We start from the raw sequence: 18,371 nt of genomic DNA on the forward strand, positions 1-18,371 counted from the left end.
AATTGAATGGAGACTATGTGAAAATGTGATGTAGATATGTAGTAACCAAAAACTTCCAATAAAACCTTTTTTTGTGAGTTTATTTTTTTTAAGGACCAAACGGTACTTTATTTTCGGACACGCTTCGTAAAAATTATCACAAAATGCTAAGGGAAACTCGTTAAGCAGAATATACAAACAGACTTGTGTGGCGTTTCCGCCACATTATTTTCCCTACTTATGTTTTTAAGAAGATCATAATTTTTTGTATTGATTATTTTGTTTCAGAATAGTTTGTATCGATTTTAATTATTTTAAGTTAAGTGGTTTTTACGGTTTTTATTCCTGGTTGGTCGATAGGCTCTGGCCGAAGGCCACCGCTTCCAGAAAGTTTTAGTTGCCTCTAGAAAGTTGAGTCAAGTTTAAGGGAAGCCTTCATTTCACAGACGAGAGAGCCACACCCGAAGTTCCCCGAAGTTCATGCTCGCTTTATTTCCCGTACCACAACAGATGTATTTATTTGGGATGTAGCTTACTCATACGTCATACGCCGTTCTATTTCATTGTATAAACCGGTGTGGCATTAAATTTTGCGGTCGATTAGGATATACTAGCTACATTATAAATACTTTAAAACATTGTGGATGGTTGGTTAAATTAGGTAAGTATAGCTACATTAAAAATACTGTAAAATCATTTTATGGTTGCTTAACAAATAACTTTTTAATATGTAGCTATCCAGGGCTAGGAAACCGTTTACATGATTTCACAGTATCTTTAATGTAGCTAACCTAACCTAATTGACCATTAGTTATCTTGAGTTGTTCAAATAAACATTCACGGACACACGGCAAATGAAAAATACGGCGGCGTACAAATAAATACCGTTGCCTGGTTTATGATCTTTCCTTTTATCAACACCGCCATATTTATTTACAATGAACAAAAAAAAACCGAAGATGCACGATCGGGCGTTTGGCTCTCTCGTCTGTGAAAAGAAGGCTTCCCCAAGTTTAAGCTTGTAATATATAAAATGTTGACAGTAATTTTTATGAAGTTTTTAGTGAATTTTTATATGTAATTTTGTGCTACGTATATATTAGGGATAAAAATATTTGGACTGTTACGAGAAATGAATCGGGCTCAGAACTTTGAGTGTGTCGATGGCCGTTAGAGGGCGTGACGTCAGCGGCGGTTGACCGCGGCAGTGCAGACAGTGATGGCTGGGTCGGCTAGCTGGACGCATTAGGCGCGCTGTTGCGCGTGCGTTTCGGGCACCGGGTTTACAACAGTGGCGCATAACATGAAACACTTTCAGTCGCGTTGCGTCCACGTGCGTTGTGCTATGCTTAGAGACCTGAAAAAATCGCGGATTCCATTCGCGATATGCTAAAATTCAAACAGTTATACACCAATGCTGCTTCTGCCATTGGCTCACAACTCATCTTCAGGACTCTGGGCCGATAAGAAACACTCAACCAAATCTGTAACGAATCACAAGGCTACTACGTTGGTGACGTCTCACACGACAGCAGCCAATGAGCGGGTGACATTTGACCGAGTATACATAGAGCTGTGGAGTTCATCCTAGCGGTCATTGAACCCGCGAATTTTTCCGGTCCCTAGCTATGCTTGATAAATAATTCCGTGGACGATCGAGTGAGAGAAGGGTGCTACGCCATGCAAGTTGTGAACTGTTGCGCGGATATCTGCGCGCAGATGCTTCGCTCAGGTGAGAGGCAGAACCGAGGACGACATGTAAGTGTGGCCACGGACTTACATATGGTTTTGAATGGTTGTTTGGAACCCGGGATCGGTAGCGCGGTGATTAAAATAAACCGATTTAACAAGTAGCGGTGCGCTGATGTGTGTTTGGATCCTGTCAAAAAAAACCTCGCAGTCGAAACCCGTAGGCGTAATGAAAAGATTTGAAGACTTAGCACGAGTGTATTGCGTGCATTGATAAAGTTGTGGAGTTAGTGACGTCACGGCTCTTTTGAACTGGTTGGCAGTGCGCTTAACGAACTTAGACTTTGCCCGGCACAGAACTGTTGTCAGGTTTTTTTTAAAGAGAAAATAAAATTTGTAATTTTTCTTAGCACTGTAAATTACGTCAGTAGCAAGACGTCTTGCGGTATTAAAGTAGGGAGCTCCCAGAATGTTGAGATTATTCCTTAGTAAATTTTTATATGAATATTTATAAATATTTTATCGTAATATAATTTTAGTATGAAATGGAAGCAAGGCCAAGTTGTAATATAGTTAACGTGAATATAGCAGATAATATTTGATATGCTACGAGCCTTGTTATCATAGCCTTTACTTACCATTTTAATATATATTTTATATATATTTTTATGAATGTTTACGTATATATATATTTTTTGGGAAACTGTCTCACGGTCTGATATTTCTGCATTTGAAAATAAGTGCTTCTAATGATTTCAGAGTTTGTAAAAAATATACGAAATCAGTCCATAAAATAAAGTGGAAAAAAGTCATTAATCTTTTGTAGAATACTGCTTCAAAAAAAACAACTTGCCTTTTTTCGAAAGTAATTTTTTTAAGTAATTTTAAACGGTATATGTTTTTCATTAATTTTGCCTACACCCTGATATGATGGGTTTTGTGTCAGAATTTTTGCACGATTTAAATAATTTTAGGTATCAGCAATGTTGTGCAAAATAGACGCAAACTCAGGCCGGGTGTGGGAGTAGTCTCCCTTTATTCTGGAGCGGAGAAAAGGGGACACTTGGTAGCTATGACAAGTGTCGAGATGGAAGTCAAACAACATAAAAACATGCTCCAAACGTAATTTAAAACAAATTAATATTACTCTTAGAGCTAGAAAACAAGTGTTATAATTTTCTAGCATTCATCAGGTGTAACTAGGTATAATCTTTGAATATATATACTGTATAGAAGTCGCGAGTGGATAGGATTTACTCTACGTTTTTCAGGAGCGTATGATGAGCAGCTTGGGAACTTCACCGCTGCAGTGCGCTGCCGTAACGCCCTGTATCGTCTTAGTTGTTATTTGCACGTTAGAGCGCAGCACTGTCGCCCGCTGTCATTCCCCGCACCCCCCATCCATCATTCACTGCTGTTCAAGGTCGTTCAGCGGGAGGGGAAGGGGTGTTTGAAAAGTTCGACACTTCTCCGCTAGGGACCACCACAAGTCGATGCCCTAGAGATGGTGGCGATTGCGGCGGTGAATTAACCAACTACCTCAAACCGTATTAGAAATTTTAACCTGGGCTGGCGACATCTATACAGTATATATATTCAAAGGTATAATGGAAAACTAAAATCCCACAATTCAAGTTAAACTGTTTAAGAGGGGCATCCTGAGTGTACCACTTATTTACAGAATGACTATGCGGGCTTTTGAAGAGATCCCGCCAAGTCAGGGCTGTATTCGTGTTAGTGAGGCGGAATGTCAAGATAGCGCTGTATTCATTTCTAAGCTCAAGGCCGTGGACTAACGCGCAGTATTCTCGTCGTGCAAAAGGAAACATTGAGATTCGAGCGGTAACCGTAGCATGATATGGCACAGATGTTACGACGTTCCGCGGTGTTCGGAAACAGGCGAAGCGGCCGCCTAAGTGGACGGCTGAGGAGGAGTGAGCGAATCTTGAAGCGGCCTATCTGTAGGCGAGGAGTCAGAACCAACAGCTGCTTAAAACGCGCGCGTCACACGGGAAGCCTACAACTCATGTAGTTTCGGTGCCCTACCACGTTCGTGCAACTTCGGATTTCTCTCAAAAATTGAAATTAAAAAAAAATCGAAGGGTTAGGTTAGGTTAGGTCAGTCACAAAATGCTTCTTTTCATTGGAAACTTCTGATTTAGCGGCTGAAGTGGCGTTAGTACCATAACACAAAACTTGGGAAATCTTCGGAAATTATTGCAGGGAACCGAAACTACGTGAGTTGTAGGCTTTCCGCGTCACACAGCTTTTTTTTAAGTGAAACTTCTTTGCTGAGTGTTAGGAAAATTCAGATCGCACGAGGAGAACGGTTAGGTACGTGGTGGGGAGGAGGAGAGTGCGTCAGCGGCGACGCCACTCCAATGCATGAGCTAGCGGTCGAATGGGGCTACGGCAGGGGAGAGGTAGAAATGACGCAGCAGTGATGCTACGGAATTCTCGTAACGCTGCTTGTCTTTTGTCTACTCTTCAGTTTTTATAACGACTAACGACTGACGCTACCCCATTGCTTTTATTTTATTTAAACTATCTACTAACTACGTGGAAAAGAGTTATTTTTTGTGCAAATCTTTATACATATATTTCTTGTGTGCGTGTGTATGTCACTGAACTCCTCCTAGACGGCTGGACCGATTTTGATGAAATTTTTTGTGTGAGTTCACGGGGATTCGAGGATGGTTTAGATTCACAATTGGATATTTTATCTCGATTCTGAGTTAAGAAAAAACTAAAAAAACACGCTTTAAAAGCAAAAAAACTAAGCATTGTTGATAATTAGCCTCCATGGCAACGGGCTTTTGCATTGTTGTTGCCTTCTGCGTAACCATGGGAAAGGTTTTTGGTAACGGCAGTGGCGTGTCCAAGAGGAGGGGTATGTATAAATGTCCAGCGTAGAAATACTTACCGCCATATCCATATCTCACAAAAAGTACATTTGGGCAGGACAATGTCTGTCGGGTCCGCTAGAAAGATATATAGAGATATATATGTAGAAAGATATATAGAGAGATAGAGATATAAATAGAAAGATAGAGAGAGTTATAGAGATATACATAGAGGGATAGAGAATTAGAGAGATTAAGAGAGATGCTTAGTATACGTTTAAAAAGTTACAAAAAAAATTGATTGAGGCATTGCAACGCATGCCGGGCATTATCTAGTAACTTTATAAGTATCATTCATTTTTATGTGAATAGTGTGATTTCAAATGTAAAAAAAATTATCTCTACACCTAATAAGAAAGAAGTTTTACTTCTGTCGCGCGTAGACACCACGCGCACAAATTTTTAATGTGTAACATATTACCTCTCGGTATACAGCAATTGGTAGGAGTGATTTCGTGAATGGAATGGAAGTCCCATGGAACGGGAATGTGTAACCACGGTGCTTTCAAACAAAGAAAAAAAAAATGGTTGTCTGTAAAGTCAGTTTACGGACGATAGTTTAACGTGACGTCATAACAAAACATTGATGAAATGATCGCATACTTTTATGGATAAAATTGAATAATTTTTATTTTAAAATAAAAGAATAAATACTTGAAATTATACTAGTAATCAGATTTTTAAAATGCAAGAATAATTAACCTTTATTGCCGAATTGTTGTTGTAATAAGCAATGAAAACTACATTAACGTTTCACTTCACTTTATAAACAGTCGAGTGGAAGAGAGATAGATGCGGCGCAAGCGTACAATGAGCGTAACGGAACAATGTGCGTAACGGGACACTTTTTCGTGCGTGCAGCCGGCGTTCATCGATTTATTAGACGTTGTCACGTCAAAAAACTTTGTACTATTTTATTTGTCCCACAGAGATGGAGCTAATGGCACGTATAAAATTTGTCACGTGCTCAGTTCAAATTCTTTTCTTCCCACGAAACGTCAGTACGTCATCACGTTGCACCAGGCAGTAGATCTTGGTGGGAAAAAAAGGGGGAAGGGAGAAAGGGTGGCGAAGAGGGGATGATGATTTCCTCAGCACTCATTTGTCTTCCGTTGCTGACAAATAACTCTCTTGCCTCACACCCTCACCCCGCTACCCTTCGGTTGCCAGTTTCTATTTAGGCTGGTGTAGCCTGTGTCGCATGGCTGGTCTCAAATATGACAATTCTCAAAAACGTATTTTCAGTGGTGTACGTATCATTCGGCCACTGTTGTATCAAATAGTTCTTGTGGATGATTTGAAGTGATTGTCAATTTCTGTTAAGTTTTGAGCAAGGCTACTTGTCACAGACTATGCTTACGCCACCCCTTTTTCCAGAAGTTGGTAATATGGCTGGTATTTTACTTTACTTCTGTTGAAATGACGTCAAAAATTCGTTGAAATACACTTTAATATGACCAAACATGAATCTTAAGCCCATCACATCCGTCAGGTATTCGTATTACAATTGAAACGTTCCGCCAGATTTGTGCAGATTGTTCGTGCACGGAAACCAACAAACCGATTTCATGTTAGTGTTGGATTATTATTAAAAAAAAAAGAAAGAGGTTTTCTAATAATTGCAAATGCAGTATTGCAAAATCGTCAACAGCCAAGTGAAACGGAACGATTCTCGTTCGACTGGTAACGCGGCGTATATCAACGAGCGAGAGACGGATTAACGGCACGCAGCCACAGATTTAACGTTTGCCACAATAAAATATATGTATATACATATATATTTTAGCATATCTATAAATTCGCCCGGGTGAGAGCGCAGGCCAGTTAATCATAAACCCCCCCCCCCTCTTTTTCCTCTTTTCACCCATCATGAACGCAATGTACACCCCACCCCGTGGACCGGCCGCGTTAACGTAATAACGCCATGAATTTATAATTAGACGTGTTGATTCACCGACGAATAGCACCGGCGGGCCAGCCCGTACTCCAAAAACCAGCCCACCTCCCCTACTCTACTAACGCCACCGCAGTTCCCCACAATCCGTCCGTCTATTAGCAACTGTTTAAACTGCGCGCCATTTACATATCGGCGCGGCGCGGCGCAATAATTAGTTTAATAATATATTCCACAGGATCGGCCGACTGCGGCGGGGAATCTTGTTTGTGTGGGGGTTGGGGGGGGGGCGGTTGTCGGCCGGGGCTCATTATCGACTGATCACCGCTGCTACCCCCCTCCCCATCACTGTCAAAACACACACGCACACACATGTATCCTTTTCCAAATCACAACAATCCCCCTCCTACTTTCCCACCGGGAGACACGTCAGATTCGCGAAGTCAGATCACGTCAGTTCATCGGTGGGGGGAGGTTTTCTTTTTTTAGCCCGTAACGCCAACGGTAAGAGATAACTCGGCCGAGTGGCGTAACACGTTTTCTGTGAGATCGATATTTTACAAAGACGGCTGTGGTAATTCTTACAGTAAAGTTACCAATTTATGTATGTATGCATTTTTCACGTGACGACGTCTAATAAATCGATGAACGCCGGCTACACGCACGAAAAAGTGTCCCGTCACGCACATTGTCCCGTTACGCTGTGTCCCGTTACGCTCATTGTACGCTTGCGCCACATCTATCTCTCTTCCACTCGATTGGAACAACTATCGATTTGACTTTTTCGAAGCACATTAAACTTGAAACACTCCCATTCGTTTCCTACTTTTCCTATCATCGTCTTATCCTTAACAGAATAACACAGATTGAAAGAAGTTAATTAGCAAACATGTATAAAAGTTATAGTTAAAATAATCTCTTCGTTAAAGAAATAAACATATTTGAATTAATGAGTGCAAATAAAAGTAAATTTATGAATTAAATTGTAGATTTCATTACACTCATTCTTTGTATCCATACAAAATAGTGATAATTCAATAAAAATGAATCAATTTTATTCATAAAAGTATGCAATCATTTCATCAATGTTTTGTTATGACGTCACGTTAAACTATCGTCCGTAAACTGACTTTACAGACAACCAATTTTTTATCAAGACTAATCTTTTCATTTTTATTTAGTTATTTAGTAAAACGTAACGTAAAGTAAACATTTAGAAAATTTCCAACAAGCAGAATACTGAAAAACGTATGAAGCCCAATTCAAATTAGTCTGCCTATACAATGCCTTATATTTTCACACTTTTAACTCAAATTCACGTAACTTTAAATCCTGTTCTGTGACATTTTCTAGGAGTAATTAATTCAACGACAGAGGAGCGACAAGAAAGTAAATTTATGAAAACCGTTGTTGAATCATTTGATGCCGTGAGGATATAAGTCTATGGTTTTGATGTCTGTTCTAGAATAGATGCCGCTGTGGTTAGCAATTGTTTGGCAAAAAAAAAAAAAAAAAAACACTAGCGGTGTACTAACTTGAAAGTAACTCAATAGTAAGAAGTGTAAAAATGCGATCATGAAGTGTATGTTCACATCATCATGATAATTTTAACTATATAACAAAAATTGTGATTTTATATCTTGAAGGGAAAAAGAGGGTTGAGTCGTTCCTTAATTGCTTAAGGTATTAATACGTCAAAGATTGCACCATCTACTACTTAAACTTATATTTGATAGTTAAAACAACATATTTAATATTTTAGCACGTTTTTTTATTAGGTACTAGCCAATACATCGCAGCTTCGGTCGCGCAATTCAGGGTATTGCTGGTATCTTACCATTGGAAGGAAAGTATGCGATTAATTCCAAACATTTTTAATAAAGAAATAGACACACTAAAACCTCAGGTGCATAATTTAATTAATAGATAACCCGTTTAAGAATTATAATTTTTAAGTGGTTATTCGTAGACCTTTATTTTTTTGTATAACTTTAGTACCTATCTGATTTTATAGCATGATTTTTTTCTGTGTGGACTTCAGGATTGGACCCAGAGAGGAATGAATAAAGAGTTAATTTAAATTATATAAAAAAAAGATATGAGAGTGATTTGTAATCCATTTTTGCGTTTAGTTGACATGGTAGAGTCGCGAAATTTATATTGTTTCTCACTCTTAAATTTATTCCAATATATTTTTGTAGACACCATTATATGATTTATTATTTCCCGCAAGTATATATATATATAAGTTTTGGGCATTCGACACTCTTAAACAACCACCATAGAGCTGACCATGTCTGCATCAAAGTTACGCAGCAGCTAAACCGGGACGCCAAGATTCAGCTCTAGTTTCAGGGAAGGCGGAAGTGACGGAAGCACCAAACAGAGATACACTCACTGTTTGTATTGCACTTGGGTAAGCAATTTAGGCACGAATAGGTAATTACAGAATTACCCTCTAGATATATCTCACAGAAACGTGCACTTTTCCGGAATAAAAAGTAGCCTATGTCTTTCTCTGGCCCATAAACTATCTCTATAAAAAAAACTATGTAGATCCATTGCTATGTTGCTGCGTGAAAAAAAGTACAAACCAACAAACACACTTTCACATTTATTATATTAGTAGGGATATTGAAAGTATTCAATTTACAGCATGGGCGGAATCTTTACCAACCACGATAATTTAAATACATAATTTAAGGCTGAAATGAAAGTGCGAGGCTGAAAAATAGAGACAAAAATGGGATAGGTCTATTTCTAAGGCACTTGAGCGTATGAGACAAAAATTTCAGCTAACCATTTTTATTGAGTGATGCTGATTTACGAAAGCCGATTTAGTAAAAAAAAAAAAATAATAATAATAATAATCTGAGAGTCAAATTTCCTTGTATAAAGTTCTGAAGAAATGATTACTGCTTATGACATTATTTTAGAAAGTAGTTATTTATGGTACCGTGTGATGGACCCATATACCGGAAATATATGTTTTTAAAATATGTTTATTTTAACAGAATTTTTAAACGTTCTTTTAAGAGGCAAAAAACCCATACCAAAATGCTACCTGCATTGAAACGCTTCCAGTAGTAGCCCACGGATAAAAAATAATATAAAAGTACCAAAAATAAAAGTACCAAAAAAAAAGTACCAAACACCATTCAAAAAATATAAAAAATCTCTCCATTGATAAACTTGGAAAAAACCTTTAATTTGTAAAGAGGATGAGGAATCGAAAAAGTCCATAAAAATGTAAGGGTGGAAGGTTTGTTTTGGGGAAAGGGAAAAGGGGAAATTTAGAATTTTTTGAAACTGAAAAATTAATTTTGGTACAACAAAAGGCAAGTAAAGCATGATTTTTTTTAATATTATTTTTTGACGCTGGATCGAATTTAAACAAAAACAGGACGATAAATACACCCTAGAAAAGATTAGATTCATTTTTATAGACGGAAATACAGGTAAAAAGTGAGGAACGGTAAGAAGAAAAGGGTGAAATGCGCCAGAGAAACTGAGATTTCTTTCAAACAACCAATATCAGTGCACCCTATTTTATTTTCCCGTTTTCATTTTTATAGAATGTGTTATACTTCGTGAACCCGACTATGTCTGGAATAGAAGAGCCAATTGTTACAATAGTTCTCAACCAGCCGATATTGCACTCAATGAAATACATTTAAACTATAGATACTACAGTCTTTATGTTTATCTGTTTAAAATCTTGAGCAATTGTTATGTTACGTTACTTGTCGAAACTTATGAACTGACATTGTCACGATGATACATATATGGTTGGCAAGTTTAGAAATCTCCTGGATGGTACTTTTTTTTTTGTTTTGGAAAATTAGGTACTGCAAAAGGTTTTTGTCACTTTTGACTTTCTTTTTCATGATCGCTGTTGATGTGATTGTCTGTTCCACCTGATTCACCATTCAAGAAAGTGATTCCAAGATTAGGATGTTTCCATATAATCGTCATTTTGACGAACCATACAAAATTGCTGACAGTGGCTTGCATGAGTTATTATCAGTAATTTATACTGGAAACTCAGTGAAGCACACCTACGCACGAGCAAAACGTACTCATAACCTCGTGTCTACTGGTCTCAGTTGGTTGATCTTCAAAAATGTCAGTATTACTGAAAAAGAAGTTGCAATTGTATAGAATTTACATTGGAGTATAAAAAAATGCTTTAAAACTTTCTGTGTAAGACGATGTTGTTCAGTTACGTGGACTAACATCGTCATAGAGCAGACAATTTTTTTTTATTTTGCGAATTTTTACTCGCCTTGAATACAATTTACATTAACAAAAATAAAGACATCATAACAAAAAATTATTGGCATTTAGTTAAAGTGTGTTTCGTCACAACCAGTTTGAACTATTTTTACACAAAATCCGTCTAAAATATGAGAAACACACATTTTAATGAACCATTTTATCTCGAAACATGATCATTCAAATAGGTTTTGCGATTTCAAAGGTAAAAAAAAATGGATAAATTTTAATAGCACCATTAATTTCAAACATTGATCCCACACAAAGCATGTTTTTTCCCCCTTATTTTATTTAGATTTATGAGCCTATTTCACTACATGTTGTACATAAGAATGTATGCACCAAAGTATTTCGTATAAAGTAATACATAAAAATAAATATTATAGCCATTTAGTTTGGCGTTAGCATATGATAATAATTTTAGCTCTTAAGCTGGAAATCAGGATAGCTCGACGAGCACGACGCGAATGAAATTATTTCCCAGCCAATCAACGTTCGAAGCTTCCTTTAAGTCAGCGCGAAAAAAAAAATTCGTGAACGCTACAGGTTTTTCGATTAGAAAGATATTCTGTTTTCTTCGTGTTGCGGACGCTATGATACATAAATGTTGGTTCAACTGGTGCCTTAGTAATACAATTTTCTATTGCTAGCATCTACTAAATAACACTCTAAACACTCACTGACTGACAGACAACGTACAGCTTAAACCGGAGACTCTAGAAGCAAGAAAGTATTTTTTTTAAAATTCATCTCTTAAGGGAGTTAAATGGGGGATGAAATTTTTTATGAAGCGAAATACCACCTACTAACACACTCATCACGAATTCTCCGGAACTATAAGACTTACAGATTTGAAATTTTTGCGCGTATAGCTATTCATTTTGCTACATAGAAATTCGATAAGTATATGATTTTGGGTTGCGGGGTCGTTAAAGATCAAAATATCCCTTTTTATCAATGATATTGCATTGTTAGTGCTTTCTTCGTCTCCATTGAAATGGCTTCCTTCTACGTCTACTGGCGATGTCTTTTACATTTTAATTCTTTACTAACTTTCAGATATCAATCAGATCACCTATCAAGGCGGGTTGCGAAGGCGTTTAAGATTAAAAATTTCCTATATTTCAAGTATATGTCCAACAGACTTGACCTGATGTGTAATGAATGATGTGCAAATCCCGGGCAGTACCGGCATGATGTGTAATGAATGATGTGCCGGGCACTTCAGCTAGTTTTTAAAAAATATAAATTTGTTTTCTAAATTGTCTGCGAAATACAATTAAATACGTGCACGCCAAAATTATATTTCTACTCAACATAGAATTTGGATTCAACCAACTTTTCTCAATCAGGCCAGTTAAAACCAAACTATAAACATTCATGCCGGTCGTGTATGTGGTGCGAGTGCAATGGCAAGGTAAATTTTATGCCTTAGTTGTTGGTTTCAGTACTGTCGCGTGGTTGAAAACTTAATGTTCATACTAATCTAATATTTTGCTGTCGCATCGCATCCTTTGCGTTACCTGCAACATGCTATCTTATTATTTAAAACCATTAACACAGACAATTTTATTATTTTGTAAATTACGTGACTGCAACATTTTAGTAATTTTTTAAAAAATAATAATTTATATTTTTTTTCTCTGTGACGTGCAAGGTTATTTCCACGCAGACACTGTAAATGTTGGTAATTTTTTTATTACCAAACAAGCTGTCCTCACCACAAACCACGAGCCCAGGAGTTGGCTGCAACGACCCCCTGCCTTACGTCACTGACTGAAGACCATATTTTAGCGCTCATCCGTGCTTAATATGGGCATAGATTTTGCCCCGATGATATATGCACCCGTGGAAACTCGCTGCACATGACAGGGAAAATTGATATTACACCCCCTCCACACCCACCCCTTTCTAGCCGAGGATCGCTCTTCGCCGTGAAACTTCTGCTTCGGCACTCTTCCTCGGCCAAAACTTTATCCGAAAATTGATCAGACAGACGTCTTAACCATCAAGAGCCAGAATATTCATTTAGTCCGAACAATTCATCCACCAAACTCACATCTTACGTTGACATATTCCTGCAACTTGCAGTGATACGCTTATCTTTTTAGAGATTTTTATTGCTTCTAACTGTAAATTTTGTTTTAAGTGAAACTTATATTCAACCGTTAGGATAAGTCGAGGCCATGACGTCATCAAGGCGTAACGGAAAGTTTGTAAAGGAAAGAGTAGGTAACGAAAAGCGTAGGCAACGAAAAATGTAGGTAAAGAAAATTTTAAGTAGCGAAAATTGTAGGTAAAGAAAAGTGTAGGTAACTAGCAGTGCATATAAAGAAAATTGTAGGTAACGAAAAGTGTGGGTAACGAAAATTGTAGGTAACGAAAATTGTAGGTAACGAAATTTGAAGGTAACGAAAATTGTTGGTAACGAAATTTGAAGGTAACGAAAAATATAGGTAAAGAAAATAGCAGGAAAAGAAAAGTGCGTGTAACAAAAATTGTAGGTAACGAAAAGTGCAGGTAACGAAAACTTTATTAACAAAAAATTGTAGATAACGCAAAGTGTAACGATCTGAATGGCTCGATGGCATGTTTGCGTAGTGACACATTTGAAGCTTGAATACTTACGCACTTGAGTACTTACGAACTTGCATTTTTGCGCACTTGTATACTTGCTAACTTGCTCAATCGCATACTTGTTCACTCGCGTACTTGCATACAATCGTATACCTTTGTGTATAAAGTTTTACTTCCAACGCGAGTGACAGCCCCGAACTCATGTGTTTCTACTTCTTTAAAATATACTTACTTGCAATAATATATTTACTCGCATTGCGTGGAATACTAATGAACTTTCTAGACTAAATACTTGAATCACCAATGTACGTTTGATGAGTTTTTCTGTGTAACAACTGCCCGTTTGAACAGTAAAGAACTTATCGATCTATTGCAAGTTTAACAAAAAGGATGAAATCATGTGAACATATTATTACTACTTACCAATTTTTTTTAACACTCTGTGGCGCTCTTAGAAATAAAAGACTCTAAGTAAAAGTTAAAGGACTAAAAAAATCTCATTATGAAAACAAAAAAGTTTAATCGTGTTCATATTGTAAAATAAATACCACCTCGTTACTTATAAACACGCAGTAAAAACCCTCCAAATTTCCTAGTTTCTTACAACAATTAAAGATACCCTAGCACCTAAAATATGCATTCATACTATAGTAGGAAAAGGATAAATTAATATAATTTTCTGGTAGAAGGAAGATTCCAGGCAAAATCCGCCCATTAAATTTACATAGTGGAGTATAAACAATAAATAAACAGGTAGAAAATATCTGGCATACAAAATCGTCAGTTGTTGCTGGTTCTGGCACGTAAATATTTTTTTTAAGTCAAAGTTTACATTGACAAATCTTACTTTATTCTTTCTGTAATTTAATCAAGCGTTAATTTGTTCTCTGAAAAATAAATCTAATCAAAACACAGCGTAAGAAAGCAGAAAACAAATATCTGACAGAACGCAAAAGGGTATGAAAAATAAATATATATTCTGTGAATTACAGTCTTTTTTGGATTAATAAATTATATTCAAAACGTGTGAATATTGTTCATTGATTAAACTTCTTTCATCACATCATGCTGACAGCAAGAAGAAGGAAAAAAAACACGATGTTTCGTATCCAGAATAAGCTACATTTTGATTCACGGCGCACGCCTATGCACAGATTCCTAAGCCGTAGAAACCTTCAAGATTATAGTCGACTCTGAACCATTCGGCCACTCTGTGTTCACGAATTTATGTGTTACGATCTTTACGCAGCAGCTATCACGACCTCCAAAGTTCAGTGCTCTCACAGGAAGGACAATAGTAGAAAGGACGTGTGGTTACTTGAAAAATTTGGTAACAAACGTAAAGAAGAACAAAATTTTTTTGTCAACAAAAAAGAAAAGAACTGTACTTGTCAGATTAGTTAAAGTCTAAAACACCTACAATTAATACTGTTTTCTCTTCCATGCCCAGAAACAATTTTCATTTCCTCAGATATCACAAAACTACTTTATTTCAAGTCCAGTCAAGGTAAGAAACTGGATGTAACCAACTTTTCCCAATAACCGTATGATATTTACTTTTATAGAGATCTCGGGCTTTTTTCTATTGACCAGAGAACCCATTAAGTATTTCACACCGTGTTTTAGACGAAATAAGACATGCGTACATTTCTTTCTTTTGGGCCAGTATGCCATCGAAAACGCGGCATGCTCTGAGCCAATTAAAAAAAATTAATTACTTGCGACGGTAAGTCGAAAAAGAAGTCTGAAGGACTTCTGAGAGATGCAGCAGACAAATGCGTTCATGTTGACTCTTTGTTTAAATAATCGTACGACTATTGACGCCAGGGTGTTAGCAGTAACACGCATAAATCATATCATGTTCACCCGTGACAGAAACTTGAAAGTGCTCATTGCTTTAGAAATTTATGAAACATCGTTGACTGTCGTTAGTATCCAGCGAGACACTTATTAAATTGTGTAGGTGTTTGTTGATGTGAAACCAAGACTGGTGTTTTATTTGCAAATATCGCGAGACGAAACGTTTGGCCCATCGTAACAGTGTAATTTCGAGCAATTTAAGACAGTTTCCTTACAGCGACGAAGTTTGACCCAGAACTTGCAGTAATCATAATGAACGCAGTTGAAACTTTAATTGCAAACTTCTCAGATTTAAGGCGTCTTTACTTCGCATCGTGCACCGAGAGAGGATACCACCTTGGTGGTTCGTAAAGGGTCACACGGTTGCCCATCAATAATCGGGAAACTTTGGTTTATGCACCAAGTAGTAGGCCATTGGAGCTTCTCGGAGAAGAGACACTGTTCGTGCACACACCTTCAGCAGCGGCGGGACTCTGCGAGGAGTTTTCCCTCCCAGCTCTGAAGAAAGGGAACTTTTGTTATCAAAGTACGACGTCGGAAATGGAACAAGGAGTCGGTGTAAGGGGACGGAACGGGGTGGTTATGATAAATTTCGCCCCGGCCGAAATTTGTGGCGGGATAAAGGCGGATGAAGTTGGACGGGGAGAGAGGGGTTGCAAGAGTCATAAGACCTTAACTGCAAGAGTGGAAGAAAGGGGTGGAAATTGGCCATGGAGGGTTGGGAGGGGGTGGGCAGTCCGCGGAAGAAGTTACGGCAGTTTTCACATTTCTTCCCGCACGGGCGCAAACTCTAAAGCGACTCCTTTCGTCCACCGAGCGCCCTTATTCGCGGAAGTAAAATGATGTGGACTAATTTCTCGAGAAAAAAAATCATTCGGGTATTCACTTAACTATCATGCTTAGGTGTACTGGTGGTATCAGTAATGTGCGATTAAATATGCATGCATGATTATTAGAGAATTAGTTAGTCTTTTAGGTATAGTTATGTCTCTGATAATTTTTTTTAAATTTACAATATAAACATGTTTAACCAAGGTAGATATTAAAGTATTACGTTGCATTTAAACTTTTTTCTGATATGAAAATTGAAATAGTCTGTAATAATATATCAGTTTTTTTAAATTCAGATATTATTTTCTTAGTGACTTGCAAATATATTTTTTATTATGTTCTAACAAATATGTTTTAGTTAACTTTATAGTAATTTGTTTATTTAGTTCGTATCGTACCGTAATCATCGACAAGTTTTTTTTTCATATTCGTTGTAATTTTTTTCATTGAGGTTAGCTTAGTAGGTAGCTATAATATAAGGTGAGAAGCCTGAACTATGCCCCCCCCCCCCTTCCCAACTTTTAATTCCTTCCCCTGAGGGACTTCCAGTTTGTATGGTTGGCACTACTGCTGTAACAATGGTCGAATGCGAGGCGGCATGTAAGTACTTGTGAGAATTTTTTTTTGCGTGTATGACATGTGGTTATGTGGGCACCATATATTCATAGATAAATATTTTATTCGTGTAAAACAGTGTGCTACAGTTCATTCTTATGGTTTAATTAGTGACATTATATTGATTTGAAGTGAGTTGTAAGCGTGGTTAACTGTATCAGGAATTAAAATTTATCAAAGAATATTCGTAGTTTTATCACAAATTTCCAAATTTTGTTCCGGGAGAAATTCGGAACTAATAATACTGATTATTTATAGATGGTAGAATGTAAACAGTGGTATAATGAATCTACGAAGATTGTGACTGACGCTGTAAAGAAAAACATAAAAGTACTATAAATGTGCAAATCCTTTAGTTTTTCTAACGTATCTTTAAAACTTTTTATCAAATAAGGGCAAAGGTTTCACAGTTGAAGAATCGGTGGATAATGAAATCAGGAGAAATCCAGTTTTTCTATATACCATAAATAATCTTTTTTTTTAATTACTTGATAACCGTAAAGTAAAATATTTGTGTGAACCCAAAATTCAGTGATCACTGGGTTTTACTGGTAAATTTTAAATCAGTCTGCTAAAATATTTTTTATTATGTTAGTCTTTTTGCTGGTGATGCAAAATCAAAAATTAATTTCTAGCAAAACATTGAAACGTCATAAAATGCAGGTATTGTAACTGCACAAAATTCAGACGATACTGGTTTTCATCGAATAAAACTACACCCATGGCGCAGACGAGAGCTTCAGAATTTAGGTTCTGAGGCTACAAGGATTTGAACTCTGTTCCTTTAAAAGGTACAAAGGTTGAATGTGATTTCATGTAATACTAGCTGTTCTCGTGAAATAAATTGCATGGAAGGAATAATTCACACATATTATTAGGTAGAAAATATGGACGCTTTTTGTTTATTAATGTGTAAAATAAAGTTCAAGTTAACATTGCATATTTCGGTTAAATGTTCAATAGAAGCATAAATAATTTAATCGAATCACTTAATCTTAAACTTGCAACGTATATCTAGTCATTACCATACGTAATTAATTTTTGACAAAACTGAACTAGTTTTATAAACCACTTATGATAATTAAGAAAAAAAATATTGAAGTTTTTTTTCGGGGTTTACTAATAAAATTGCATATATATTTTTTTTTTGTTTTTGAAAAAAATATTTATCTATCAAATTGCGTACTAACATTTTTACTTTACAATAAATATATAATACCTATTTGTTATTAATTTTTAAAATAATAAATGTCATAACATCGGAACCGTTTGATATAGGTATAAAAATAAAAATAAAATAAAGTAAAAATTAATCATAAATAAAAAGGTACAGAAGTTTTTATGTTAAATTATTTCGTATCTATAAACAAACAAAAAAAATTGCGTTATATTTCGTTTATGTTTTGATTTGCAACAGGTAAAACATATAATTCTAATTCTAAAATCATTAACATACATTTAATTTTATTTATTCGTAAGAATGATAATGGTTACATGAAGTATTTCAAGCTGGTAATGTTTTAATGAACAAAGATGCAGCATTTAGAAAAAAGATTTGGTATTGTATTTAAAAGACGCTATTTTTCCCGAACTACGATTACATATATTAGTAACTTTACTTTGTAATAAAATTATTGCACTTCTCTATAGTTTTTTTTTTTGTTTTCGGAGTGAAGTAGGATGTTTTCCACGTGTTAAACAAAAATAAAGCATTCGACTGAAACTAACTTAGAAAAACTTAACTAGTG

General features: G+C 36.4%; 1 protein-coding gene across 1 annotated transcript in view; it reads left to right on the forward strand.

Annotated features, from left to right (window-relative positions):
- The window catches only part of LOC134535646 (nephrin), a 357,918-nt gene that overhangs the window by 139,905 nt on the left and 199,642 nt on the right, over positions 1-18,371 (forward strand). The window lies entirely within an intron of this gene.

Source organism: Bacillus rossius, chromosome 10 (assembly GCF_032445375.1).
Source record: "Bacillus rossius redtenbacheri isolate Brsri chromosome 10, Brsri_v3, whole genome shotgun sequence".
Lineage (NCBI taxonomy): Eukaryota > Metazoa > Arthropoda > Insecta > Phasmatodea > Bacillidae > Bacillus > Bacillus rossius.